This window comes from Manis pentadactyla, chromosome 7, assembly GCF_030020395.1.
Source record: "Manis pentadactyla isolate mManPen7 chromosome 7, mManPen7.hap1, whole genome shotgun sequence".
Classification (NCBI taxonomy): domain Eukaryota; kingdom Metazoa; phylum Chordata; class Mammalia; order Pholidota; family Manidae; genus Manis; species Manis pentadactyla.
The window spans coordinates 1,146,346-1,171,278 of NC_080025.1; the positions used below are offsets into that span (position 1 = coordinate 1,146,346).

The 24,933-nt window shown below is 47.7% G+C and overlaps 1 long non-coding RNA gene across 2 annotated transcripts in view; it reads left to right on the plus strand.

Moving 5' to 3' along the window:
* Positions 1-17,912, plus strand: part of LOC130684403 (uncharacterized) — a 127,688-nt gene extending 109,776 nt beyond the window's left edge. For both annotated transcript variants that reach the window (XR_008998650.1, XR_008998649.1), the window contains exon 3: positions 14,754-17,912. This is a non-coding gene — a long non-coding RNA (uncharacterized LOC130684403). The remainder of the gene's footprint in view (positions 1-14,753) is intronic.
* The last annotated feature ends 7,021 nt before the right edge of the window (positions 17,913-24,933 follow it).

A 24,933-nucleotide genomic window follows, 5' to 3' on the forward strand; every position in this document is an offset into this window, starting at 1 on the left:
CGTGCAGTGTCGTGCTGCTGGCTGCGGGTGCTCGTCCTGCCGCAGAGCTTGGGCGACGGTGACCCACACCCATGGGGCGGTTTGCCAAGTGAGAAGGAAGGGCGACTTTCTGGGAGCTGAGAGTGCCAGATGTGGGTGTCACTCAGGCGTCAAGTGTGATGGCTGACCGCTGTCTCGGTCTGCTTGGGCTGCTGTGGCCCAACACCGCAGACCTCCTGGTAAGAGACTCGCTACCAATAGCTCTGAACCTGAACGTCCACGCTCAGGGTGCCGGCAGGTTCCGTGTCTGGAGAGGGCCTGCTGCTTGGTTCACAGGTGGCGTCTTCTTGTGGCGCCCTCCCACATGGAAGGAGCAGGGAGCTGTCTGTCTCTCTTATGGGGGTGCTGGTCCTTCACGAGGGCTCTGCCCCATGCCATCACCTTGGGCGTTAGGATTTAGCAAATGAAGTTTGAGGGGACACAAACATTTTATCTATAGCAACCACCTTCAGTGAGTGAAATTTCCATCCTTTGAGAACCATACTATGAATCATAATACATTTCTGGTAAAAAGGTAATGCATAAATGGAAAACAAATGATTGATTTCCTAGAATTAACTGAGAAATAAAAGTATAATTTACATATCAGCAAGCTTCCAACCAACCATTTGATTGTATTTGAAAATGTGATAGAATACGTTCATTTTCTTCCATAAATGTGTTTGTATGTGTGTAAATAATCCAGAGTAATGGATAAAGACAATTTATGTAACTTCTTAATGAGTTCCTATAAGCCTGTAATTAAGTGTATGAATCATCCTGAAGCCCTTGAATCTAATTGCTTCTTGAGTCCATTGCTGCTTCTTAGCTACATTATTTCTGATCTGAAAATGAAGGCTTCTATGGCTTTCCTACCTCTTCATCAATGCCATTTACTTCCTCTTTTCAAATCCGCTGGGCATGGGCACTGGCGAGGCACGTGCTCTGTATGATGGTGGCAAGTGTGACCCCAGGTCTGGTGTGAGTGGTGAGACAGTGCTGTCAGTGGAGACAAACACCGGAACCTCTCTCATGTCGCATACTCACGGTGGGCGACACACAACTCTGTCCTTGTCCTCAGGTGCTAACAGTTCACCTGAAGAGCCAAGACTAAGATGACGAGCAGAGCAGACGCAGAGCTTGAAGCCTAGACAGGGATGTGAAGCGCAGACCCCCACAGCGCATGGGACCCCAGCGGGCCAGGACAGACTTCCTGGGATGCGTGTGACAGATTGAGGCATAACAGCAAGAGGATGGGCTCTCTGTTAGGGTTTCCAGGTTGGGTGAGAGCGTGGGCGTGAGAAAGAGTCCCTTCCATGCTGTCGGACCTCCAGGGTTACCAGTGTGCAGACACCTACCCTTGCGGAGATAGTGACTAAAAGGGATGTGACCTCCCCAAAGCAGTGGTTCTTAAGGGAGGCTCGCCTGCACCCTGCGGGGTGTTACGGTGGAGTCGCATTCCCGCCTTTGGAAGGTGGAGGAAGCACGCCTGCCCAGAACAGGAGATGAACCTGCAAACACAGGCCGTGTGCCCGAGCTCCTGACTCCCTCCGTAGATAGGAAGCCACCTTTTATTTTTTAAGGTATTGATGTACAATCTTATGAAGGTTTTACATGAACAACATTGTGGGTTCCACATTTGCCCATATCACCAAGTCCGCCCCTGCCTGCGGTCGCTGTCTTCCAGCGTAGTGAGGTGCTGTAGAGTCACTGCCTGCCCTCTCCGGGGTGTGCTGCCTGATAGGAAGTCTCACGACCACCACACAGCCAAGCCGCGTCCCCGAGCTCCTGACTCCCTCCGTAGGTGGGGACACAGGAAGCCGCACAGCCACCTGAGCCCAGAACTCCACTCTGTTTTTTTCCATGTACAATAAATAAATTTTAAATGGCTAAAACAATAAATAGCCATGTACCCTGAGAAAATATTACACATTGTCTCAGTGAAAACTTTAGCACATGCTGCTAATCTATTTTTTGGAAATGATGCCTCAATTTCAACAGTGCTGTAGTATTCTGTCAGTGAACATACTCCTGTCAGGGTGCGTTTCTGTCGCGTTCATGAGTACCCCACATGTAGCTACACACACGTGACCATCTCATTGTTTACTGTGTTACGAGGGAAACATGTATCAGGTCCATGGTAAATTGTCCTTTTTTCTTTTTTTTCCTGTTACATTAGGTAGTTATATTGATTTTATTTTTTTTATTATACATGGTTGATTATATCATCAGTGAATTTTGGAAGAGGCTTGATGAAATAGTATAAAAGGGTGTGTGCTTTCAGTCAGTCACTGAGATTGGTACTTGTTCGTATAGATTAGAATTCATGTGTCTGAAATTAAAATTACATGTACGTGTATGTGATCCTACCACACATAAATACATACATGCTTATGGACTAACAAAATCTCTTCTGTCACACTATGTTTTAAAAGCAGAGACATACAAAACCCAAGTCACACAGGCTCCAGCAGAAATTGGGGTGTGCCTCTGTCCTCCGTGGGGGGACCCCTTCGCCTGTCTGACACCTCGGTGTAAACTGGCGTGCTCACCTTTGCCGCCCGTTTCCCGGGTCTGCGGCTCTGGGCCCCGCTACGCTCAGGCTCACTGCCTCCGCTGAAGTGCTCTGTGTCCCCTGTCACTCCACCTGCCGGGCTTCGTCCCATTGTTTTCACAGCCGCACACGACCAGCCTTTCCACACAGTATTATGCTGGTTTGTGGCACCTCACAGTCATCCAGTAATTGCTGCTGGGTGAAATAAGTACATGGACGCCCCAAATCTGGGCCCACCATTGGGAACCTGCCGATTTATAGCATGACTATTATTAAGCAAAATTTTAATACATCTCTGTGTCATTAGTTTTTTGATGGAAAGGCTGTGTAATGTGGCATTATTAATATATTCATATTTTGAAGACTTCTAAACACCACAGTTCCACTAAACTAAAATTTAAAATTTGAACCAAATTTTTGTGAAAACAAGAAATAATTATACACCTATGAATTAATACAAGAATTACAACTGAAGCATTGTTTATGTGAGGTGATCATTTTTTCTGTCCTAAAATGTACCTTTCAAAATCCTGAACTTGACTTTGTTATTTTTGGTAGGAGGAGGTCAGAGACTCTTTAGTTTGCAGGCTTTTCTCATTTCATAGACTCTGATCCTCTCTTCTCCTGGCTGCTTATTTACAGCTAATTGTTTTGTTCCATTTTGTTTTACGACTTTTTCTTGTCAAACGACCCTTGTTCTTCATCTTTATTAATAAATGTGACTTTCTTGGGTTCCTCCACGCCCTAAGTACTTTATTTAAATTTCTCTCTGTATTATTTTTGGGGTGCTTGCGAGGTAAGTTCACTAGATGTTTTCTATTTCACTCCTCATATATATGCTGAGGAGGTCATGGTTTTTTGGCTTTTAAAAACAAAGTGGATCAATATATTTAGAAAATGGCTTAAATTACACTGTGTCTTTTTTTGCTGAATTGTAATTATACTTGGAGGCATCGACTGATGAGTGGTCAGGACTTTTGGTTTTCCCATGTAACATAAATGTATGCATGGTTGATTCAGGTTCATTTTTTCAATTAACAACAGTAGCTAAAAATTCCAAAATTTCTTAACACATGCACTCAGGGACCCTAATACTTGTTTTCACTCATTACTTACTGTATTCAGCTATTTCATATCTCAGAAAACATGAATATTTATAATTACTAATCAGTTACAATGTGCATTAGAGATTTTGAAAGAGGGAAAGATGTTCATTTATCTCTATTTTCCCCTTAGCTAACATTCTGATACCCTTTAAGATTATAACAGATTTATTAAGGATAAGGTGAAAATGAGTTTATTAAGCAATATGGACTGATTTTTCATGGGTAGTACTCCCCATGCAAACCCTATTCCAGGCTTTTTTTTTATATTTCTTGTGTGTCTGTATATACACACATACACACAAATATACATGTGCATTTCTTTTTTATGTGTAATCTGTAAATATGTATGTCACACACATATATAATATCATCAACAAAGTGTTCAGTAGTGAGCTGTAGTGGAAAAGGTGTTTGAATCAGAATTGGCAGAACTGTGTTCAAATTTCACCCTTGACAATTAAGTAGGCGCCATTTTATATGCGAGGGGAATACATCTCAGAAAGTCATCATCTGCTCCACTTGCCTCCTGCCTGGCCCCGCGGCTCGCTGGCTAGCTGGTGCCCAACAGGCTGCAGGCCCTCCAGGCCCCGGCCCCTCATGTTCCCGTGGCACATCCCTGGCTGACCTCAGCTGGTGGCCAAGGGCCCTCTTGCTGTCATGGGGGCTCATCACCCCGACCTCCAAACCCAGGCCTCAGGGCCAGAGACGGGCCTCTGGCTGGTGCTGCAGGCGCCCTGAAGACTTGGGTCTCCTGGGAACATAGAAAACAAAATCAAATCAGTGCATTTTTGCTGAGTGTTTACTACCATGTAAGTTTGCAAGATGGCATTGAAGAAGGAACAGCTTTTATCTGGGCTCCATACAAAAGAGAAACATAAAAGTAAGTAAAGCAATTCTAAGATGGGGAATTTTTTCTCATTTTTCTTGGACTGAATTAAGATGACCGAATTGCCTTACCAGAGAAGGCAAGATAATCCATCAAATTTCTTTTTAAATATTCCTGCCAGCTTAAACAATGCTTAATATTAAATCGTATGGGAAATACATTGTCAATTGGAAAAAGAAGAGTGGCCGCGGACAGACAGGTACAAAAGGGTCCTGTGATTACCTTGGAAAACAGACTCACGAGCTGAGTGACGTTTTAGGTTAGTTTGCTCATGAGGAATGTGTCTTATATGAAAGCTGGCATTATCTCCTTAGTTAGAAGGAACCTGATTTCTTGAAGATATCTATGTCAAATCATTGTGAAATGTTGAATGAAATTGCTGGAGTTCTCTAGTAAAAAAAAAAGGGGGATTTGGGTAATTGATATATTGTTGGCTTCATAGATGATGATGATGGATTTTCTAATATTGTACCATTCTTGCATCCCTGGAATAAATCCCACTTGATCATGATGGATGATCTTTTTGATGTATTTTTGAATTTTGTTTGCTACTATTTTGTTGAGTATTTTTGCATCTATGTTCATCAGGTATATTGGTCTGTAATTTTCTTTTTCTGTGGTGTCTTTGCCTCGTTTTGGTATTATAGTGATGCCTCGTAGAATGAGTTTGGGAGTATTCCCTCCTCTTCAGCTTGGCGGCCAGAAGCAGGGCAAAGAGGAAGCGTGTTTCTAGTACAGTGAAGTCTGACATGCAGGGCAAATGCCTGTCCACCTAGCCTTGTCAGAAAGAAAGCGCTTGTATCTGGCACTGTCTCTGAAGTGGCTCAGAATAAGGATGCGCTTGGAGAGTGGTCAGAGAGAGACAGACCACGTAGGCTGGAACTTGCATTCCCAGCCTGAATTCATTGATCCTTTTGTTTTCAACTACTGATGGATGGTTTAAAGAAGAGTTTGGCTTACGAAAAAGAGCGCTGAACTGTAAATCCCAAGATCCAGCCAGCTCTCGTACTGCCATGACTAAGCTAGGTCGTTCAGGGAAATCAGTTGCAGTGTGTGCCCTCAGCACCCTCACTTGTGGGGCCGGGGTGTTGGGTGTGTCACCTTGAGTCTCTCTTACATGACCTTGGAGCCCACATGTCCCCCATCTCCGTCCATGTCTCGTTTGTGCTCATGGGCCAGCTATGTTAACCATTTAATCGTAGTTTCAGATTATTTAGTGACCGCGATTAGCCAATTTAGGAAATATATTTTTGTTATGGAAATGGAAATATTCATTGCCACATATCAGACACACTCTTTCAAAGGAGCAACATTCTCAGGACTCTGCTCTAGTAAGTCTAGTTTACTCTCATATTTTAAGGACCCTGCCGCTAGGAAGTGAACTTTACGGGCAGATGCTCATTCCCTAACCAGCTTAGGATGCACCTGAGTGGAGGCTCAGAGCTGCCAGGTCCGCGCTTGACTGCACGGGCTTCTCGGGAGGAGGGTGTGGCGAGGACTCCGGCCCTTCACTGGGCTTTCCAACCCCTGATCCAGTAACTGGGGGCTCTCTGCCTATTTCTCGTCAGCCTTTTCCTTGTAGCTTTAGAGAGTTTGTGATGATTACAGTTATAGTTTACATACCACTTAGCAGCTGCTATTTGTTAGCTAATGTTCTCTTAGGAGAATTTCATGTTGCTGCCTAGTCCTCCAAGGCCCATTTAGCGGAGGTTTCCCAAGACCTCCATCTACCTGAGCAGGTGCAGGAAGCATGCCAGTGATGGCAAGGGTCCCTGTAACCCTGTGCCCCATAGACGGGCTCTGCCTGAGACAAGCTTTGCAGAGGACAGACTCAGCTGTGTTGCTTTACACAGGCGTTCTTCTAAAGCCAACAGTCGAAGGGACCTAGTCAAGGTGCACCTTATTTCCATTATGGAGCTTTACTGAATTACTGTGACCAAGGAAAACACATTTATTATACAAATAATCATATTTAGGACTTTAAATTCAGAAATTTTATTTGAAATAATACTGTTTTATTATATTTCATAAGTAAATTAATTTTTATACTGCATAAAAGTGCTACTTAATTCTTCCCATAAATGTAGGTAAATGTAAAATTCATGATATTTAGACAAATATATGTGTAATATACAGTCTTATGAGGTCCTACTTCATGCCAGAAGCTTTCTAAATGCTTTACTTACATTATCTTACTTAATTAAGGAGACATGAAGCCAATTCATTCTGAAATTAGCATTTAAAGTAATATGTTAAAAGACAGGTCTGCTAATTTTCCATTAGTCATTTTTATTCCATGAGAAGCATTTAAGTCATTGTTTTTATATCTTCATTTTTTTAAAGTGGGTTTTGATTTTCTTACTCAAGATTAAGCTATCAGACCTAATTTTAAAAGAGAAGACCAGCCCAGCTGCAACAGAGTTCCTGTCTTCTGCATATGCATCTGGGGATCGCCTCAGCCCCAGAAATAGCTCTGCGCTATGAGTAGGGAAACAAACAAATCGATTGTAGCTGTCAGGTCATAAGCAGCAAAGGCGCTTTCCCAGTGCCATCTGAAGTAATTTTTTAAAATGTCACTCGGTGAAAGCTTGAAAAAAAAGCTATAATTACTGTGGCAGTGCCAAGAAAAGGACCCTTGACCTTTCCAGATAATGCTGCAAACTTTTTTGTAAGGAATCCGAGCTCGGTGTATGTCCTCCTCCCTGGCTCGGGATAAGGCATGTTGTGGGGGGCGGCCAGCAACGGAGACAGGGCCTTGGCACAAAGTGGGCACGGATTCCTTGTCTGTAGAATTCCGCTGACTTAAGGACTTTTAAAAAGGCATTTGTGTTCATATTGGATGACGTTTTCTATTTGCTCTATTTGGTGCCACTAGGAGATAATTTTTATGCCAAAACACCACTAAACCACCCCAGTTCCTGGGGGTACTCAGGTGAGCTCAGTCAAGGTAAAATAAAAGTGATTTTATTCTTGATACGTAAACTTTTTAGGGCATGCTTTCACCCCCAAAACATGATGAGGAATTGTGTTTTATGATGTTGTGCCTGAACTGTTGCCTGCTCTGCTGCTCAACGGACATCATCATCACCCCAGCATCCGTGGGGAGGGGGCATCGTCGTAAACATGCACAATTCACGGCCAGTGTCATTGTCAGTAAAGAAAATTCTTCTAACCAGACTGAAAAATCTTCACAACAGAGAAAATAGACTAATATTTTAATGAAACTGGAGAATAGTGGTGTATTTGAAAGCAGGTTATAATCTATGCCCGTGTTTTATGGTGAGGTTCCAGGATTTGCTGCTGTCAAACGTAACCAAGTATTAAAGAACTGTCTCTTGTAATGGTGTCTGACAATTTAGACTCAGTTGTAATTTATTAAGAATTATTATTTTCATGAGACCAATTTTGAAATATTTGTGCCTAATAAGGATAGGATAACTTTAAATTATGAGCAGGGCAACATTTAAATTATTATGGTTAAGAAACAGGCATTGAAAATGGAATTTGGTTAAATCATGGGCACATAAAATTTTGAAAGCAGAAAGCTCATTTTTCATGTAGCTTGGTTGCTTAGGAGTGGTCAGTTAGATTTATAATCAGTGTTTTCACTGTACACTGTTAACAAAGCATCAAATATTTGAAAGATTTAACATGACACATCAAATCGCTTGTTTTTTGAGCCCATGACTTAAAATTTTAGTGTATTTCTGTTCAGTAATCATTTATGGAGTTTCTGCTTGGGATTCACCTCCTGCTGGTGTGAGGATTTAAGAGGGATAGTAAGTCATGCTTGGCCTGGCAGAGCTCAGAGGGAGTGGGGGGCAGGGGCAGGCCGACCCGGTGGGGTGGGTGCGTGTGGGCTGCAGGGCCGGCCGGCGCGGAGCCGGAGGGAGTCTGGTGCAGACGCCCAGCTTATGAGTGGGAGTAACGAGCGCGTCCGGGGCAGCATCCTGATGGTTTCACTTGCTCACAGGCGGTCACTCCTATTAAAATTTCCATTTTATATCCCAGCTGCTGCAGGAAATGAGTCTGCGAATAGCTTGCGGAGGCTGGGTTTGCTCTGCCCGGGAGAAGCCTCCCGCGCCTGGGGTGGGTCAGTACAGCAGATCCGCCTTCTCTGATGGCTCCGTGGAGCTGCTGGGACATGGAGGACAGCCCTTATCTGGTTCATGGGTGGGGAAACCAGGGTGACGGAATTTAGTGAGTGGCCAGAAAGGATCATCTTCAGTAAACATCTCTCACCACCTTTCACGGGCTTTTCTGTGTCACGTGCGGGAAGGAATCGGAATAAGGCCACGGCTCTGAGCCCTCGTCTGTGTGGGCGGAGGAGCGGGCCCCGCTCGGCGGTGGCTGCAGTGGGGGAATCTTGTTCTCAACGGTGGGTGGCTTGTTTCTCTCTCTCCTGCTGCTTCCGCGTGGATCGCTGGTGGGAAGTGGCTCTGCTCATGTTGATCCCCACGCAGGAGATACTTACTGTCCAACCCCGGAGAGTCGTTCCAAAGCAAACCCGAGGAGGCCCGAGAATCGGCGCCCAGGGGTCCGCGAGGAGAGCCCTGGTGTCTGTGGAGCGTGCAGTAGAGGAAATGGCAGTGACTTAGCGAGGCCGTGTGCCTGCGTGTACCCCTGGCTGGTTCCAGCACACTGCTGGAAGGTTCTGGGACGTGCGGGGCTGCCCACAGACCTCCACGGTGCAGGTCACACTTCCTACTCCCAGCGCCTCCTCCACACCCGCGCTCCCGTTCGGGGGCACAGACTCGGCTGGACCATCAGGGAGAGCTCCTGGCGGGCCTCAGGCAGGCGGGCAGGGGGTCTGCGCTGGATGGGCCACTCGAGGGCCTCCTGTGTGCCCCTTGGGGGCTGCGTGGAGTGGTTAGTCCCAGGGTTTGATGTTCATATAGCTTGGAAGTGACTACAGTGACTTAAAACACTATTAATCAGGTTTTTCTTTAACCTTAATATAGTGAGCCTTGTTCTTTACTGGGAACAAAATGGCTGTCCTTCTCTGGCCTTCGAATATCTGACCTCTAAAGCACACCAGCTCAGAAGAGACTGAGGGCATCAGGTTCATTGGCTCTGTTCGGAGGCTTGTGTCTCCACCTCGCTGCACCTGTAGGGGTGGGGATCGGGGCTTACAGTGCAGGTGGCCCCGGTGTGATCCCCCGCTCCCACCTGCTGGCCCCCTGCATTTGGACACGTTGGCACAGAGGCTGCCCCAGGAGGGTCACCTGAGGGTCCTGTGATGGACTGAGCCGGCTGCGTTGGTCCTGGTGGCAGCGGGGATTCTGAGGGAACCACTCTGGGAACCGAAAGGTCACACTGACCATTGAGAGATGGGGGTGGAGCTCTGCTGTCCATGTCTAATGCATCTGCTTCTCAGACAGTTTTGCAAAATGAGCTAAAGTTCTTGTTTTAATGAGTTCTTCTCAGAAATTGTTAAAATTTAGTGTAATGAGTATTAATTTTTCCTCCTGTGCTCTGTTAAGAGTAGAAAATTTCAGGTCATGTCTACTGTGTATTAACTTAATATAATAGAATCTAATTGTTACTTTTTCTGATCCAGAAAAGAAACTGTGTACATGGGTACACGTGTACATGTGTGTGTGCCGGTATGCTCCACCTGTTCTCATGGGAGGGCCTGCTCAAGCGAGCTTGGCTGTCGCCGACGGAGCATGGGTCCCTGGTGCCCGAATTACAGTGTGGATGGGTTTGTTTGAGGGTGCTTCTGGGTGAGGTGAGCATTTGATTCAGTGGACTCCATAAAGCAGATGCCTTCCCCAGCGTGGGTGGGTGTCACCCAGTCCCTTGATGGCCTGAACAGAATAGCAGACAGGAAGGAGGAATTATCCCCCTTTTCCTGCCTCACTGTTAGGGCTGGGGCACCCCATCTCATCATCTCCTGCCTGTGGACTGGGGTCCACACCATCGGCTGCCCTGGTTCTCAGGCCTTCCCACGTGGCAGAATCAAACCACCCAGTGTTCTCAGCCTCCAGCCGGCAGGCCACCATTGGAGGGCGTCTCAGCCACTTTAGTCGGTGTGGTTCTGGATGGGTGGGATGGCATGTCACAGGCTGGGGACCCATCTCTGAGGACTGGGAAGCCCCAGCAGGTGGGCAGCTTCTCCAGCCAGGAAGGGTGTGTTACACTAGGCAGAGAATCACATGGATGCAGCACAGATGTCCACAGCTCCACCCCAAGCACGAACTCCTAAGGGTGTTCTGCACGACTTCTCTCCATGGACCTCTCCAGATGTGGAATAAGTCCATTATCTTTGAGTATTTCTTCACTGTCCTTTATACCACATGTGAACATCCAGTTCTCTTGGTTCAATCTCTTCTGGGTCAGCTCCTGGTCTTTCTAGTGCTAAAAGCTGAGGTTGCCCAGCCCCACAGTGTCCAGGGGCCCCTGTGCAGCGCCAGTTCCAGCCTAACTGCGGGCATATGTTTTTCTCTGCTCGTGGGGAAGTTGCTGCCCTGGGTGGGAAATGAGAGGCCTGTGCTGGGAGCTGGTTAACCTCCTTTCTCCAGTCACACAGGAGACAGACCACGTGTTTCACATGTTCATGAAACTTTAAGTCTAGTGAAGCGAGGAGCCCAAGAGTAGCCTGAGGGTGGGAATATGGAAAGGGTTCCATGCCTACAGGGGAAAGAGGCCCAGAGTGGTGAGGACTGAGGTGGAGAGGAGGAGGGTGGAGGGGGGCCCAAACATCACCCGCTCTCTCAGTGGCATGGTGGAGGTCAGCAGATCAAGAGCCGAATCAAGGCACACGCAACACTGACACACTAGCAAGACAGCCTATTGCACGTCTCAGAGAGTGGGCTTGTGTGTGTTAAATTCATCATCTTTCAGATATAATTAGGTAGGTGTTTCCAAATAACACATTTCATGTTACATGTGTCCAGACTCGTGAAACTGGACGCAGGGTTGGAGCACCTGCCTCAGGGTGCGCACGGCATGTTTTCTACTCGACTTCCTTCCAATTATTTTCCTTCAGATGTGCTGTCATTTCTGCATCTCTCGTTTTGCTCAAGTGAAAATCACCACCTGTTTCAGTCGGCCTCAGCTGGCATCTGGACACCACTGACCTGTGCTTGTCACAGTGAGTCCTCACGTGCACACTTGGCATTGGCCCATGTTCTGCGCCTGCCTCGGTGTCCCTCGTCTTGGGTCGTTGGGTTGTTAGCGGTATTTTGAAATCACACAGAGGCTATTGCTATTAAAGACTCTCTCATAAAGCTGCCATATGTAGCTCATATGTCATATCAGAACCCATATTTCTAGCCTATCAAATCATTACCCCCCAGCTTCATACTTTCTATAACATTTGTAAATATCCCCATGAATAAATGGTTGAACTAAAGTGCATTATGAAATATCTTTAAAATGCTGATGAACAGAGATAGGATTGAAACCCAACTTCTGACCGTTTCTTTCCTGAGTGAATTTTTATGTATCATAAATAGGATGTGATACAGAAGGCGGTGAAGTGTAAAGACCAATGAATTCCTAGCTATTAACATCAGGAAGCCCAGCCACGCCGGGTCCCATCTCGAGCCTGGGCCTTCCTCTGCACAACTGCGAAGTGAGGCTGACAGCTCTTCAGGGGCTTCCTCTCTGGAGAGTACAAACCGGACCATGCATGGGTGTAGCAGCCAGGCAATACCGATTAGCTTTTTTACTTTCTTGACCTAAAATAAATTATGATCAAAGTCTCATAATAAGATACTCATTAGATAAGACGATTCATAATTCTGAGGAAACTGCTAATGTGGGTTTCAAATAATTGAACTTTGCTTGTTAATGTGAACTAGATGTAATGGGTATCTTATAATATAGGCATATTGCAAAACGTCTTTTGAGACACATGAGTGTAAAGCATCTTTTAGGTGGAAATGGATTACTTCTGTGTGGGAGTATACATTTGAAGAGTTCATATGAGGGAAAAAGGATACTAGGAAATTTTTTTAATGAATTACAGGAGTAAAAGGCAGATGTAATGATTTCATTTCAGAAGAAATGACTGAGCTGCAGTGAAACAAAAAACACAAAAAGACAAATACCACAGGGAGTGTGTGTCACCCCTGGGCAGCAGTGCAACAACGCCCACCACCGGCCCCACGCGGGTGCTGTGGTGCTGTCAAGTGAGGTAGAGAAGGGGCCGCCTGGCTCCACAGCTGATGGCGGAGCAGGGGACGCAGCCAGCCTGTCAGGAGCAATGCGACTCTAGTGGCGTCTGAAAGGCTATGTCCCAGGCCAGAGCTGATGGTGACAGCACCTTCTAGGGCGTCCTGGGGTGGGTGACCCTGGAGATGAAGGGCAGCATGTGGGCGACGCGTGTGCAGTGCTGGGGACATGATGATCATTCAGCCAAACCGGGAAACCTAAAGTTAAGTCTATTGGGGGGGGATTCACTTCTCTCATCGCATAATGAAACAACTGTGGCAAGTGGCCCTAAAATACCAAAAAGTACCCTGTTTTTTGACACATGTAAATCATTTTCCAGTTTCATAGTTGGAATACACTTTAGTTGCTTGTAAAATATTTGGATGTTTCTACATCCTGTGAACAAGATGGATGTTTTGACCTTGACACTCCTTGAACAGTAGCAGTGTCAAGGTTTTATTTTCCAAGTTGCTCATGTTTTTGTTCCATTTTATGCTATTTAGTTGACATATGTTTGTATATGTTATCTTGGAGTGACATTCAGAGGTTTTAGAGCTCACATTTTTATTCTTTGTTTATATTTTCAACATAATATTCTAAGATTATTTTGAACAAGGAATGAATCTGGAAAGTTTTCCAGCATTTTAAATTGGAATGTCTTTGGAATTGCCTGTGATCCAGTTAGAAATTACTTCCCAAAAGAGTAAAGATAAATTAGAAAAGCACATATTTTCTCAAAACATTATTGCACTCACAATGCTTTTGGCTTTTATAAAATAATTGAAAGAATCAGCCTTTCTGTGATCTCATCCTTTTTAACCTTCACCATGCATGTGTGTAAAATAAGTGGGCATTTCTACATACTGTACAATCTCAAAGGTATAGAGAAAATATGAATATCTAAGTGCATATAAATACATATGTATAGAAAAAATATTTCAACTCCAAGCCCCTCGGGCTTCTCGGCTGTGGTGTGATGTGTCCACGGTAGGCGGCACAGTGTGGCAGCAGGGGCCTGCCCGCACCATCAGCCTGCCCTTAATGCCCAAGAGACATTCCACCCATGGCCTTAGCTGGCTCCCCACCAGGATGTTCACAGTGTTCTTGACACAGCCTGATGGGCACATCTGGGCAGTGCTGTGGGGAGGTGGTGCTTTGCTGGCTTCTGTGTGTCCTGGGGCCTCTCCACGGGAAGGGCACCTGACTGGTGAAGGGCACTGAGATCAGGGGCTGGCAGGGGTGGCCTGTGTTGAGCCATGTTTAAGGCTCTGTGGGGCTGGGTGCCCCCTCCCTGCCATCTGTGAGCACAGGGCCTTTGAGGTCACACCCTCTTGCTCAGACCCCCCAGAGCACCGCACTGTTCTCTCTGTCCAATGGTACGTTTTCTTTTTGCTTTGCAAATTAGTACCTCTCTCCAGTTTTGTTAGCAGCCTAACATTCAGATTTTGAGGGTGAGTGAATCACATTGACCACTGCTGCTTATATTAAAAAATTTTTTTTCTTCTTAATGGGAAGTTGTTATATTTTCCAAGAGGGAAATAGTTTCCTCGGGAAAACATACAAAATGAAGAACCCCGTAGATGCTGTTATTTTAAAATAAGATTTGCAGAAATTAGTCCAAAGGGCTCTGGCTGGATATGGAAAATGGTGAGTTTCACTTAGTTTGTGTTGTGGTGTGAGGTGCTGTCTGTGGCTCTTCCCTGAGTGGCTCTCAGGTTCCCCAGCACCATTCCTGAGGAGACAGACTAGCCTTTGCTCCTGCTGCCCTGGGCTCCTTGCTGGTGGACCCACTGGCCATCTCCGCATGGGTTTACCTAGGGGCACGCACTCCTGACCCAGTCGTCTGTGTGCCGCAATGTTCGGATGACTAGAGCTTTGTAGTGTAGTTTGGAATCAGGGAGCGTGATGCCACCAGCTGTTCTTTCTTGAGATTGATCTGTCATTGTGGTTCAGGGTTAGGGGCTAACAGTCAGGGGTAAAGTCAGGGCCACCGTCAGAGTATTACTGACCGAGATGCTGTTTTTCTCAGGATTGTGTCTTGGAGGCACTGAGGAATGGAGCCAGCAGACGAGTACAGAGCAGCCAGCAAAGCTTTTAATAAGGAGTGAAAAGAAGAAGGGGTTCTGCAGCTTCTTCAAGGGAGGAAGTTCCACCCCATGGACCTAAGAGACAACTGAACTGGGAATGATGCCGTCACAGCTCACTCCTGCCAGCTGAAGGTTTGCTGCTTCACTTGCATGGGGAATACCAGTCAGAGCTGAGGTCTAAGTCTAAGTATAGCTTTGAATGGCTGAGTAGGCTTGGAAGCCTTTTGAAACTTACAGGGCCCTGAAACTCACCAGGGCCTTGAAGGCTGTCTGCTGAAGCCCCACCATCACCTGCCTCGGTGCCCCTCGGAAGAGGTAACCCTAACTACCCTTAGGAACAAGGGTGATGGCCGGGTTCACTGTCTGAGGGGCCTATCCCATGGGCCGTGACAGACTGTCACACTGGGTTCCATTTGCATCACCATTTGTAGCTTGATGCTTTCGAGGCAGGAAGAAACAAATCTTGTTAGTAGATTTAGGATACAGGGGCCAAAGATTATGAGAAGGATAATTATAATGAGGGGTCCTAAAAATGGTACAACTCACAGGATCCACTTCATTAGATTGGACGAGGGCTCCCAAGAGCCTTCGGTCTCACAGCATAGTTTGTCTGCCTGATCTTGTCGTTTTTTATCTCATTGATGCCAGATTGATTGATGTAGAAACAACATTCTTGGAGAAAATGGCAAAGACCTCCTCTCTCTGCTGTGAGGAGGTCCAGACCATGCCTGTTTGGGGGATGACTCCCACCAGGTGGTCAGTCTGGTTCTGAAGCATTGAGAGGTCTTAAGTGTCTGTAAGCTCTTGAGAGAATCTTTGGAAGAACAGAGCAGATGATGTGGTTATTTTTGCAACTCTGCAACTCTGGTGCCTACGGCTGTGGAGACACTGTGGCTGGAGGTGGCTGTCACCTATGAAGAGACTTCAGGTCCCCTATGGGCTCACAGGAATAATGGGGCAGGGAGGAGTCCTCCTCACTCAGAGGGGGGCTCGTTTTTTCAGACACCCAGGGCTTCAGTCAGGGGTAAGACTCATGTCCTGTTACTTTTGCTGCAGTGGGAGTGGAGGGTTATTTTATGTGGTCCTTCCCTGACCAGGGCGAGAGAAAGACTGGTAGAGGGCACTGCGTTAACTAAGTCTGGCTGGAAGAGAGGCGCCCCGGCCAGTTCCTGAAGGGTTTGTAGGAATCGGGCCAGGGAGGTGACTCGCCTTACTCGGGCAGCTGTCTCCGTGTCGAGGAGGAAGTCCTTGGTCTGGGAAGGCCGGATGTACAGCAGCTGAAAGGGACTGAGGCCCGATTGCTGAGCGGTGTTTCTGGCCACTCGTGGGAAGGAGGGCAACCCAGGGGAGACTGCCCCCTGGAGTGAGCTGCTTCAGGAGTTGCTCCGGGACCCCATCTGCTCTCAGCACCTTGCCCAAGGACTGGGCTCTCCAGGAGCAGTGGAGGTGGCACTGTATTCCCGGAGCTGAGGACACGCCCTGAGCTACTGCGGCTTTGCAGGCGGCTCGTTACCACGCTGCAGGCTCTTGGGCAGTCCCAGCTGGGGAATAGTGTTCAGCTTCCATGTGTTGGTAGGCTTTTTGTTTTCTTTGTATAACTTCTTTCTAGTTTCATACCATGGTGGCCCAAGAAGCTGCTTGATACCATTTTGATCTTTTTGAGTCCTAGTACGTGATCTGTTCTGGAGAATGTTCTACGTACACTTGAGAAAACATGTGCCTCCTGCTGCTTTTTTGTGGCATGTTTTGTAGACACGTTAGGTCCGTCTTATCTAATGTGTTCTTCAGTGCCTCTGTTTATTTTCTGTCTCGTTGATCTATTGATGTGAGTGGTGTGTTAAAGTCTCCTAAAATGAATGTGTCACGATCTATTATTTCCCCCTTTAGTTCTGCACTATTTGTTTAACATATTTAGGTGCTCCTATGTTGGGTGTATATATTTTTTATCATGGTTATATCCTCTTGTTCAACTGACCTGTTTATCATTATGTAATGTCCTCCTTTGTCTCGTTACTGTCTTTTTGTTCTGAAATCTATTTTGTCTGATACAAGTACAAAACTCCTGCTTTTTTCTATTATTTGCACAGCTTATCTTTTTCCATCCCTTCATTTTTAGTCTGTGTATGTCTTTGGGTCTGAAATGCGTCATCTCCTGTAGGCAGCATACAGATGGGCCTTGCCTTGTCTTTCTATCCATTCTGTAACTCTGTGTCTCCTGATTGGTCCATTTAGGGTGATTATCGATAGACATGTACTTATTGCCATTTTATTACTTGTTTTCTGGCAGTTTGTCAGTCTGTTCCTTTATTCCTCTCTTACACTCTTTGCTTGTTACTGATGGTGCTCTTTAGTGTTGTAATGGGATTTTTCCTTTTACTGATATATTTTTTAGTGGGTGTATTTATTGTAGGCTTCAAAGGTTTGAGGACAGCTTTGCTATATATAATAATGATGTATCTTAAATTGCTGATTATTCAAACACAATCTGAAGGTACATTTTCCCCCATCCTTCCTCTTTCTCCACATTTTTTGTATTAGATGTCATAATCTACACTTTTTGTGTATCTCTTGGCTGACTTTTGTGTATAGTTGATTTTACTTGTTTTTTGTTTTGTTTGAATTTCATACTTGCTTGCTACTTAGTTGGTTTACTATCTTTACTATGGGTTTCTTTTCAATGGTGAAAGCTGCTTAGACTTAGGGGCATTTGCACCAACAGCAGTTTCTTTAATATCTCCTGTAAGGCTGGCTTAGTGACAGTGAATTCCTTCGCCTCGTGTTTATCTGGAAGCTGATACCTGCTCCAAATGTAAACGGTACTCACACTGGGTGGAGGATTCTTGGTCGGCGGGCCTTGTGTTTGGTGCCTTGGCTACATCGTGCAGGGGCCTGTGGCGTTTCTGCTGGTAGCCTGAGGGGATTTCTTTTATAAGTAATCTTTTTTGTCTGGCTCCTTTCAGCACTCTCTCCTTATCCTTGATCTTTGACATTTTAATTATCATATGTCTCGGTGTTCTCTTCTTGGGGTTCCTTTTGTTAGGGCTCTGTGGGCCTCTATGACCTGAGTGTGTATTTCCTTCCCCAGATTGTGGAAGTCTTCAACGATTTCCTTAAAGAGCCAGAAGCTCAGGATTCTTTACTGTCTGGCATCTGGTTCTATTCTGCAGGACCAGCAGCTTTTGGAGTTCAGTGGGTGCAGGGGGAGGGGGTGCCTTTCCCCCTGTGCTGACAGTTTGCCTTGGCTGCTGCCTTTGTGATCAGCGCAGGAGTCTCTCAGGGTGGGGCGGGGCTGCAGGGTTCATGGGCTGGTCAGGCACACGGCACTGGGCCTGGACAGCCACAGGGAGGAAGGAGCTCTTGTGGGCACCTGGGGAGGAAGACAAGACCACACAGAGAAGGATGCAGGGCAATGCCACGCTCAAACAGGACAGAAGCCCTGCCCCCATCCCAGCCCACAGGGAGGGGAGGGACAGGTGCTCAGGAAGTCTGCACAAGTGGCCCTGGAGATGTGCTGGGGGAACATAAGGGGATGCTGCGACTCCAGCTGCTGGTGGACGAGCTCTATTGACCCCTGAGGTCCAGCAGAGGGCAGGGGCAGCCATGTGTTCACCTGCAGAAGCAGCTTGAGGAAACTACTGATGGACATAACAAGCAGGCCACACACGGTCAGGTAAGGCACGTGTAATTCACACCTGTGTGGTCTTCTGCAGGTATGTGTACAGCAGTACACAGCGTTCTGTCCTTGACTTAAGGTGCTCTCACGTACATCATCACACCTACAGGGCCCCCGTTCCCCTAGAGCTTGGCATGTCTATCAGGGAACTTCAGATTCAGACAGGAGTCTGTGCCACCTGACATCAGGCTCACTGGGGGCAAAATGACTGACAGGGAGACAACCTTCTGGAGCCTTGTGCTGCGTTCTTCCTTTGGCTGTGAATGTTTTGTAACTCACAGTGGCTCCCTAAGCGGGTTGTGCTGGTGCATCACGAGGCTGGATACAGTGACCACCAGGGTTTTGTTCATTCAGCTCAGGGATAGTGTTTGTCAGTTTAAAAGAGCCATAATTCAAAAATTAAGTTGAATATGTGTATTTTCTTTCTCTCATGAAACAAGTCTGTGTCTGGAAGGAATCGACAGAGCAGAGCTGCACTGCATCCAGTAACGGTTCGGTGTCTCCTAAGGAAATGATCTGCTATGACTTACAAGCAGACACAGCGGTTGGAGATCCTAACACAGGCATGTCAGTCACTGCACATATACTTACTTAGGTTGCTCCCTGCTAATTAAATATTTAACCTTTCATTTACTAGATTTTAAACACTAATTAAGCATTTTCCTGCCAGTTAATTTGCAGTTTAGTAGTTTGCCACTGTATGGATCTGACCTTAAAATGTCAGTAAAATAACACCTTTAGATAAATAATACATATGCTATAGACATCAAGGTAATACCCTCTTAAATTTATCATAAAGCTTAGAAATGATGTTCCCTGTGCTCAAAACAGTCACATGTTTTAGTGATAATTTTGATATTGTCTGTATATGTAAATACTGCACAATTGTTTTCTTTAAGGAATATTACATTAAAGCAAGCTCAGTTTTCATGGAGTGAGAGCCTGTTCCAAGTGACCTGTCTGGCGTCTCTGCAGCGTTCGCTGCTCTGCAGTTCAGAATCAAACCACAGCCCCACCCTGTCACCTCGCTGGCTTGGGAAGCTCTTCCCCCCCGTTGCTCGTCCTCCACCTGCCTCCCTCTCCTCCTTTTACATCTCTGCCTTTTGCTGTTGAAAAGGGCTCAGTTCAGAACCCTGGCCCATGGCAGACACTTTTAAGTCAGAGCCTATGGACTCACTTCACAGGAATGCATCTGTCAAGTCAGGACAACCTTAGGCTGTGTTGGATGAAGGCCTTGGAAGGTGGACAGAGATCACACACATCTGCAGACACAGGATCATATGCAGTGGTGTCATTAAAGTACAGGATCCAATTATTATTTTTATACATGGCCCCAAATTATAAGTCCTTCTTTCATGTAATTTACAGGGAAAAAAACCCCAAAGCATACTGCAATAAAGGCAAGTAAAATCTTACCTCACATGCAAATGAGTTTTCAGTGTGGATAACTTGAATTTGGGCAGGTTCTTTTCGTTTTTCAGTGAGCATTGTGTTCATTCTCCTTCCTCTGCTCTTTTTACTCTGAAACAGAAGATGACAGGCTGTACTTCACTACAGCTCTTTCTTGCCTCCATGGAAGACCAGTTAGCTGAGGAGAACTTTGTGTCTCCTCACTGAGTCCTCAGAGACTCGGTGTCTGTCAACACAGTGTGCAACCCAGACACGGCTGCTGGCTTGGAGGGGGGCAGGTGAGACGGGAGCTGACTCCGCTGGTGCCTGGGGACACTCCCCCTACCAGGTTCACGCGGTCCTGCTCTGCCATCCCAGAGCCAGCCTGTCCCCAGGGCCTCCTTACTTCCTAGGTCACATCTACTTATTGGCTCTTTACTAACTTTCCCATCTTGAACCACATCCAATAAAGTCAGTCTTAACAAATGACATTGTGAATGTTAGGGAGAAAATGCTCCAGCTCTAATTCTGATTATTCACCTAATCCCAAGAGTTGATAATCTCTAAATCATCACTTTGAAATGAATCAGTTTAATTACCTTTTATCAAAGCTAATATTTATATTAGTTGGCATTCCCTAGGCACACACTAGTTAATTCTGGGTTGAGCTATGTGCATCTGCTCAGCAATTTAAAACTCAGAAAATGATACAAAGATGGGTGGCGTTGCCTTGCGTTTAACTTAGTCATTCAAACTGTTTAACTCTCTCCAGGAGTCTGCTTCAAGGAGAGCTGGGCAGGAGCACATTCTCCTACTCCTCCCCTAAGGACACCATGGACGTGAGATGGGAGGCGGACATCAGAAGACCCTGAAAGGCACTGAGAAGAAGAGTCACACTGGCCAGGAGCCTTAGGACCCATGGAACCGCATGCTGCCAAGGTCCCCAGTTATCTTCTGCCGTACTGACTCCTGCCTGGGCAGAGGAAGCCATCAACCTGGAAATACCAATGGCAGTGAACAGAACTGCCCTCTCTGGCCTGAGAAATGGGAAGGTGAGCCTAGTGTGACATGTAGGCCACACCTCTGTACTTCAGCCAACACCACAGGAAACCACCGTCCAGAAAGGCCACCGAGGACCAAACGAGGCTGCACACGCCCCTGCCATGTCACTGAAGGGCTTGTGGGCACAGCTCTGAGGCTTCCAGGGCCCACCTGCCAGGGAGGTCTTAAGACGCAGGTGTCCTACCACAGCACGAATGTGTCCTGGTTTCAACTGAAAGCCACATCATACGAGAAACCGAAAGACCCCAAAGGGGATGAACGACATGGTGCATGCTAGCAGTGACAGCACTGCCATCATCTGAGGCTCAGAGCAGCCATCCTCAAGACGCTTCAGCGGGTCGCTGCAGACAAGTGGGGAGAAGGAATGTTTCAGATGTAAGAAAAAAAGAACCGAATGGAGGGACATTGGGGATGCTCAGTGACCTTCAACATAAGCCAATGGGAAAATTCCTCGGAGACTGAGCTCACAGACACTCAGGGCCTGTGGAACCAGGGCAAGACCTGATGTCCATGTTGCCTGGTTTCATCTTACCGAAAATTGACTGTATGCCAGGCCCCAAGTTCTGTTGTAATAATACTAACTGCAGTTACAGAATGACGGGACATGTTAGGCAGCCCCCCCTCACTGCCAGGCTCCCCAAGAGCATTTCACGTGTCACCTCCCTTCTTCAAGGTCACAGTGGAGCCTGGGCGTCACCTCCCATCTCTGGGTCTGGCACGCTGCTCCCATCCTGCATTCACGCCCATGTGCGCGCACACACACTCCAGTCTCGAGAGAGAAATACTTCACTGCCCTGTCAACCCACAGCAACTGGCGTGGAGAAGGGGCACGTGGTGCTCGCCTGGACGTGGCTGAGCTGCATGGAGGACACCCAGACGCTCTGCCTGTCGGGGCACTCACAGCTGGTTTGTGAGACATGAAGAGGTTTGGCTGGGGTCACGATTAACTTTAAGGCCAACTTTGAGAAGCGATCTAGAGATCAGTATCAGTTTTTCCTCCTGCAGAAAAAAGATTTTTGGGCCAAGAGGAATGAAATCAAGCATCTGTTTATGTGTGTGTGCGGATCAGGAACTGGTATCCCTGATGAAGGTCTTCAGCATGGTTTTGCCCTAGATACTTCAGCTCCCTGAGTGGTGACTATGTTTTATTCACCGTAGTATCTGCAGGGCATATGATGTGGCAGCTGTCTGTTGAAAGCTGAAGAGTATTAATCACCTCTTCCCTTGAACTCTTCCTTCTTCCTTATGTACCCAACTGGAAAGGTTACATGTAGGTACCTCGCGTGTTCTCAGCTTCAGATTCTGCTCGTGACGTCACCTCAACTTGGGAAGAGATAAGCAATGTACGATGTTTACCATGTTAACTTTGAAGTGTATGATCCGGAATTAAGGTATTATTAAAAAATTAAGGTATCTAATAATTTAAAAAGTAAGGTATTAATTTAAAAAAATTGACCTGGAGAAACTGGGAGGTTTCTACAAAACGTGAGTAGTGTAAGGCCACAAGTCAGTATCCACCGAGCACTCCCTGTGTCCCGTGCGTGGTGCTGAGATGCCCATGTGCTGTTCCACGGAACCCAGGTCAGGAGTTTGAGTTCAGAGTGGCTCTTCATCTAGTTTTGCAGTTGAGGAAACAGACCTACAGGAACAGGGGCTGGGGTTTAATCCGAGACCCCCCAGCTGGCTGCCCGGGACCCCGTCACCGAAACATCCAAAGTGCCCCGCTTGCTGCCAAGTTGTCCCCTGGCACCTGGACTCTTGACCCGTGCGTGCCCCTTCCTCGGGACGGGCAATTACAGCCTGGCAGGAGAGGGGGCTCGGGAGGCAGGGATTCATTTATGTACCTCCTCCCTGTATATGGCGGGAGGGAAATGCATGTATGTTGATGTACAAATAGGGGAATTCTTACAGATGACAGTTTTCAGAGGAAAACTTAGTACATTCTTTTTCTTTTTATGATTTAAAGGCTCATTTAATTCTGATTTTTTAAACTATAGTTTCATTTTCTGCTGATGGAAGCAGGGGAGGAGAAAATTTTAATTGGGAAGTGTTATTAATTTGGATTTGGATATATAAAAATGGAAATGTAATATGTATACTCAACTCTAACATGCATGATCTATAAATAGTGGGAAAAAATCCATCTGTTCTTGTTATAGTTACTAGGGACTTTCTTCAATATCCCTCGTTTTTTTTTACACTGGATTCAGGTGCAATGGCAATTTTTATAGTATGTGTTCCAGCCACAAAGTTTCCCTTCCAGCCCCCATGTGGCCACCTTGCAGAGCTTCAGAGAAGGCAGGTGTTGCTCTGACATGTGACAGGACTCATCTACATACATGTGGACTGTGTGGCTGCCCTGCAGGGGAAAAGAACACACGGAAGCCAAACGGTTTCCCTGGCAGGCCTCCCCCGCGACGGTGACCCGATCACATGCGGAATGAAAGAAACAGAGGGAATGAAATCTGGGAGGAAACTGAAAATGTGGACAAACCTCTGCCACCAGGGATCGCAGAAGGCAATGCAGGTGCCAGGCCCACCCTCCCGGATTGCACCCGCGCCTGCTCGCACGCCCACCTGCGCACCCGGCCCCGCACTGCTTCCTGGCCCTGAGCCCTGGTCGTCCTCCGCGGCGGCATTCACGCAACATAAAACCCCCGATAAAGGCCCTTCCGCAGAGGAACACCAGGCCTCCCTCACGCCCGCTCGCGGCTCCACTGCACAGGAAACTCGGAAAAGACGTCCACGATGCCCGTGTCGAGCTCCCAGACGTCAGTCAGGGCAACTCACCTAGTGTGGCCAGCCCGGGGCATCCGAGCGCTTCGCCTGACCTCCCTCCAGAGAACTGCCCCGCCCCACCGGCCAGGGCCGCTGTGGCCAGGCAGGCCCCATGTGCGGGTCCCCAGCGACAGTGTCCGCCTGCAGCGGGACCTGCGGTCACACAGACTCCACGACGGGGCGGCCCGGACCCCGCTCACCTGGCTCTCACTGCAGTGGCGCTGCCCCGCGCTCCCTCGGCCCTGCTGGCTTCTGCACTGGCCCGAGCCTCACCGCGGCCCAGAGGCAGCCGGCGCAGACCTCACCCCTCTTCTCTCCCTTCGCCCTCGGCTCCGCCTGGAGTCCAGGACGCCACCCCCGGTCCAGCACCAGTGAGTGCCGGGGGACAGACCGCAGGCAGCACAGCCTCGGGAAGAGCAGCACAAGGTGGCCCTGGACGAGTCTGGGTGGGACCTGCCAGGACTCTGAGGCCGCCTGGATCAGCATGTGGCAGCGTCTCCGCCGCTCCGTACAGACGGGAGGCCTGGAGGTAGGGGGCCAGACGCACAGGGAAGGCTGGGGCCTGCTTGGGCCCAGTGTGGCCGGGGGTGCAGCGCGGGCTCCCAGGAGCGGGGTGTCGCCTGCTGGCTTCCTCTGAGAGGGCCCCCGTGTGCGCGGGGACAGGGGAGTAGGGGAGCTGGCCGTCGCTGCGGCGGCCGGGGTCAGGCCTGGACCGTGGGGGCCCAGCCGCCGTCCCTTTGCACACCCGTCTCCACCTCTTCGAAACCCAGACTCACCGCCGACGGCCTCCCCACATGTGTACTCAATTCTCCAAATGGACAGGAACAAGGCGAAACCCTGACAGGACGCGCTCCTTTCAAACTTGCCCTCTCCCAACCCTTGCCGCAGGCGAAGCCGCCCTGTTCTCACGTGGCAGGAGGGCCCTTCCCCGGCAGCCCGGGCGGCTCCATCCTCAGAGGCCGTGGGGCCGCCCTGAGCGCACACGGCGTCTCTGCTCCGCGGCAGCTCCTCCCGGGGCCTTGCAGGGTTTCTTAGGTCAGCGCCCGGCTCCCTGTACGCCTGACCCGCTGACGCCCACCTTTCCACATTAAACATACACACGGGGTTGTCTCCACTTTCGCATCTCAGAGGCATCTTAAATTTAATTTGTCCGGTCAACTCATTTCCCTAAATCCTGCCAATCAAAACATTTTCTCCCTCAACCTCCCCATCTGACAGCT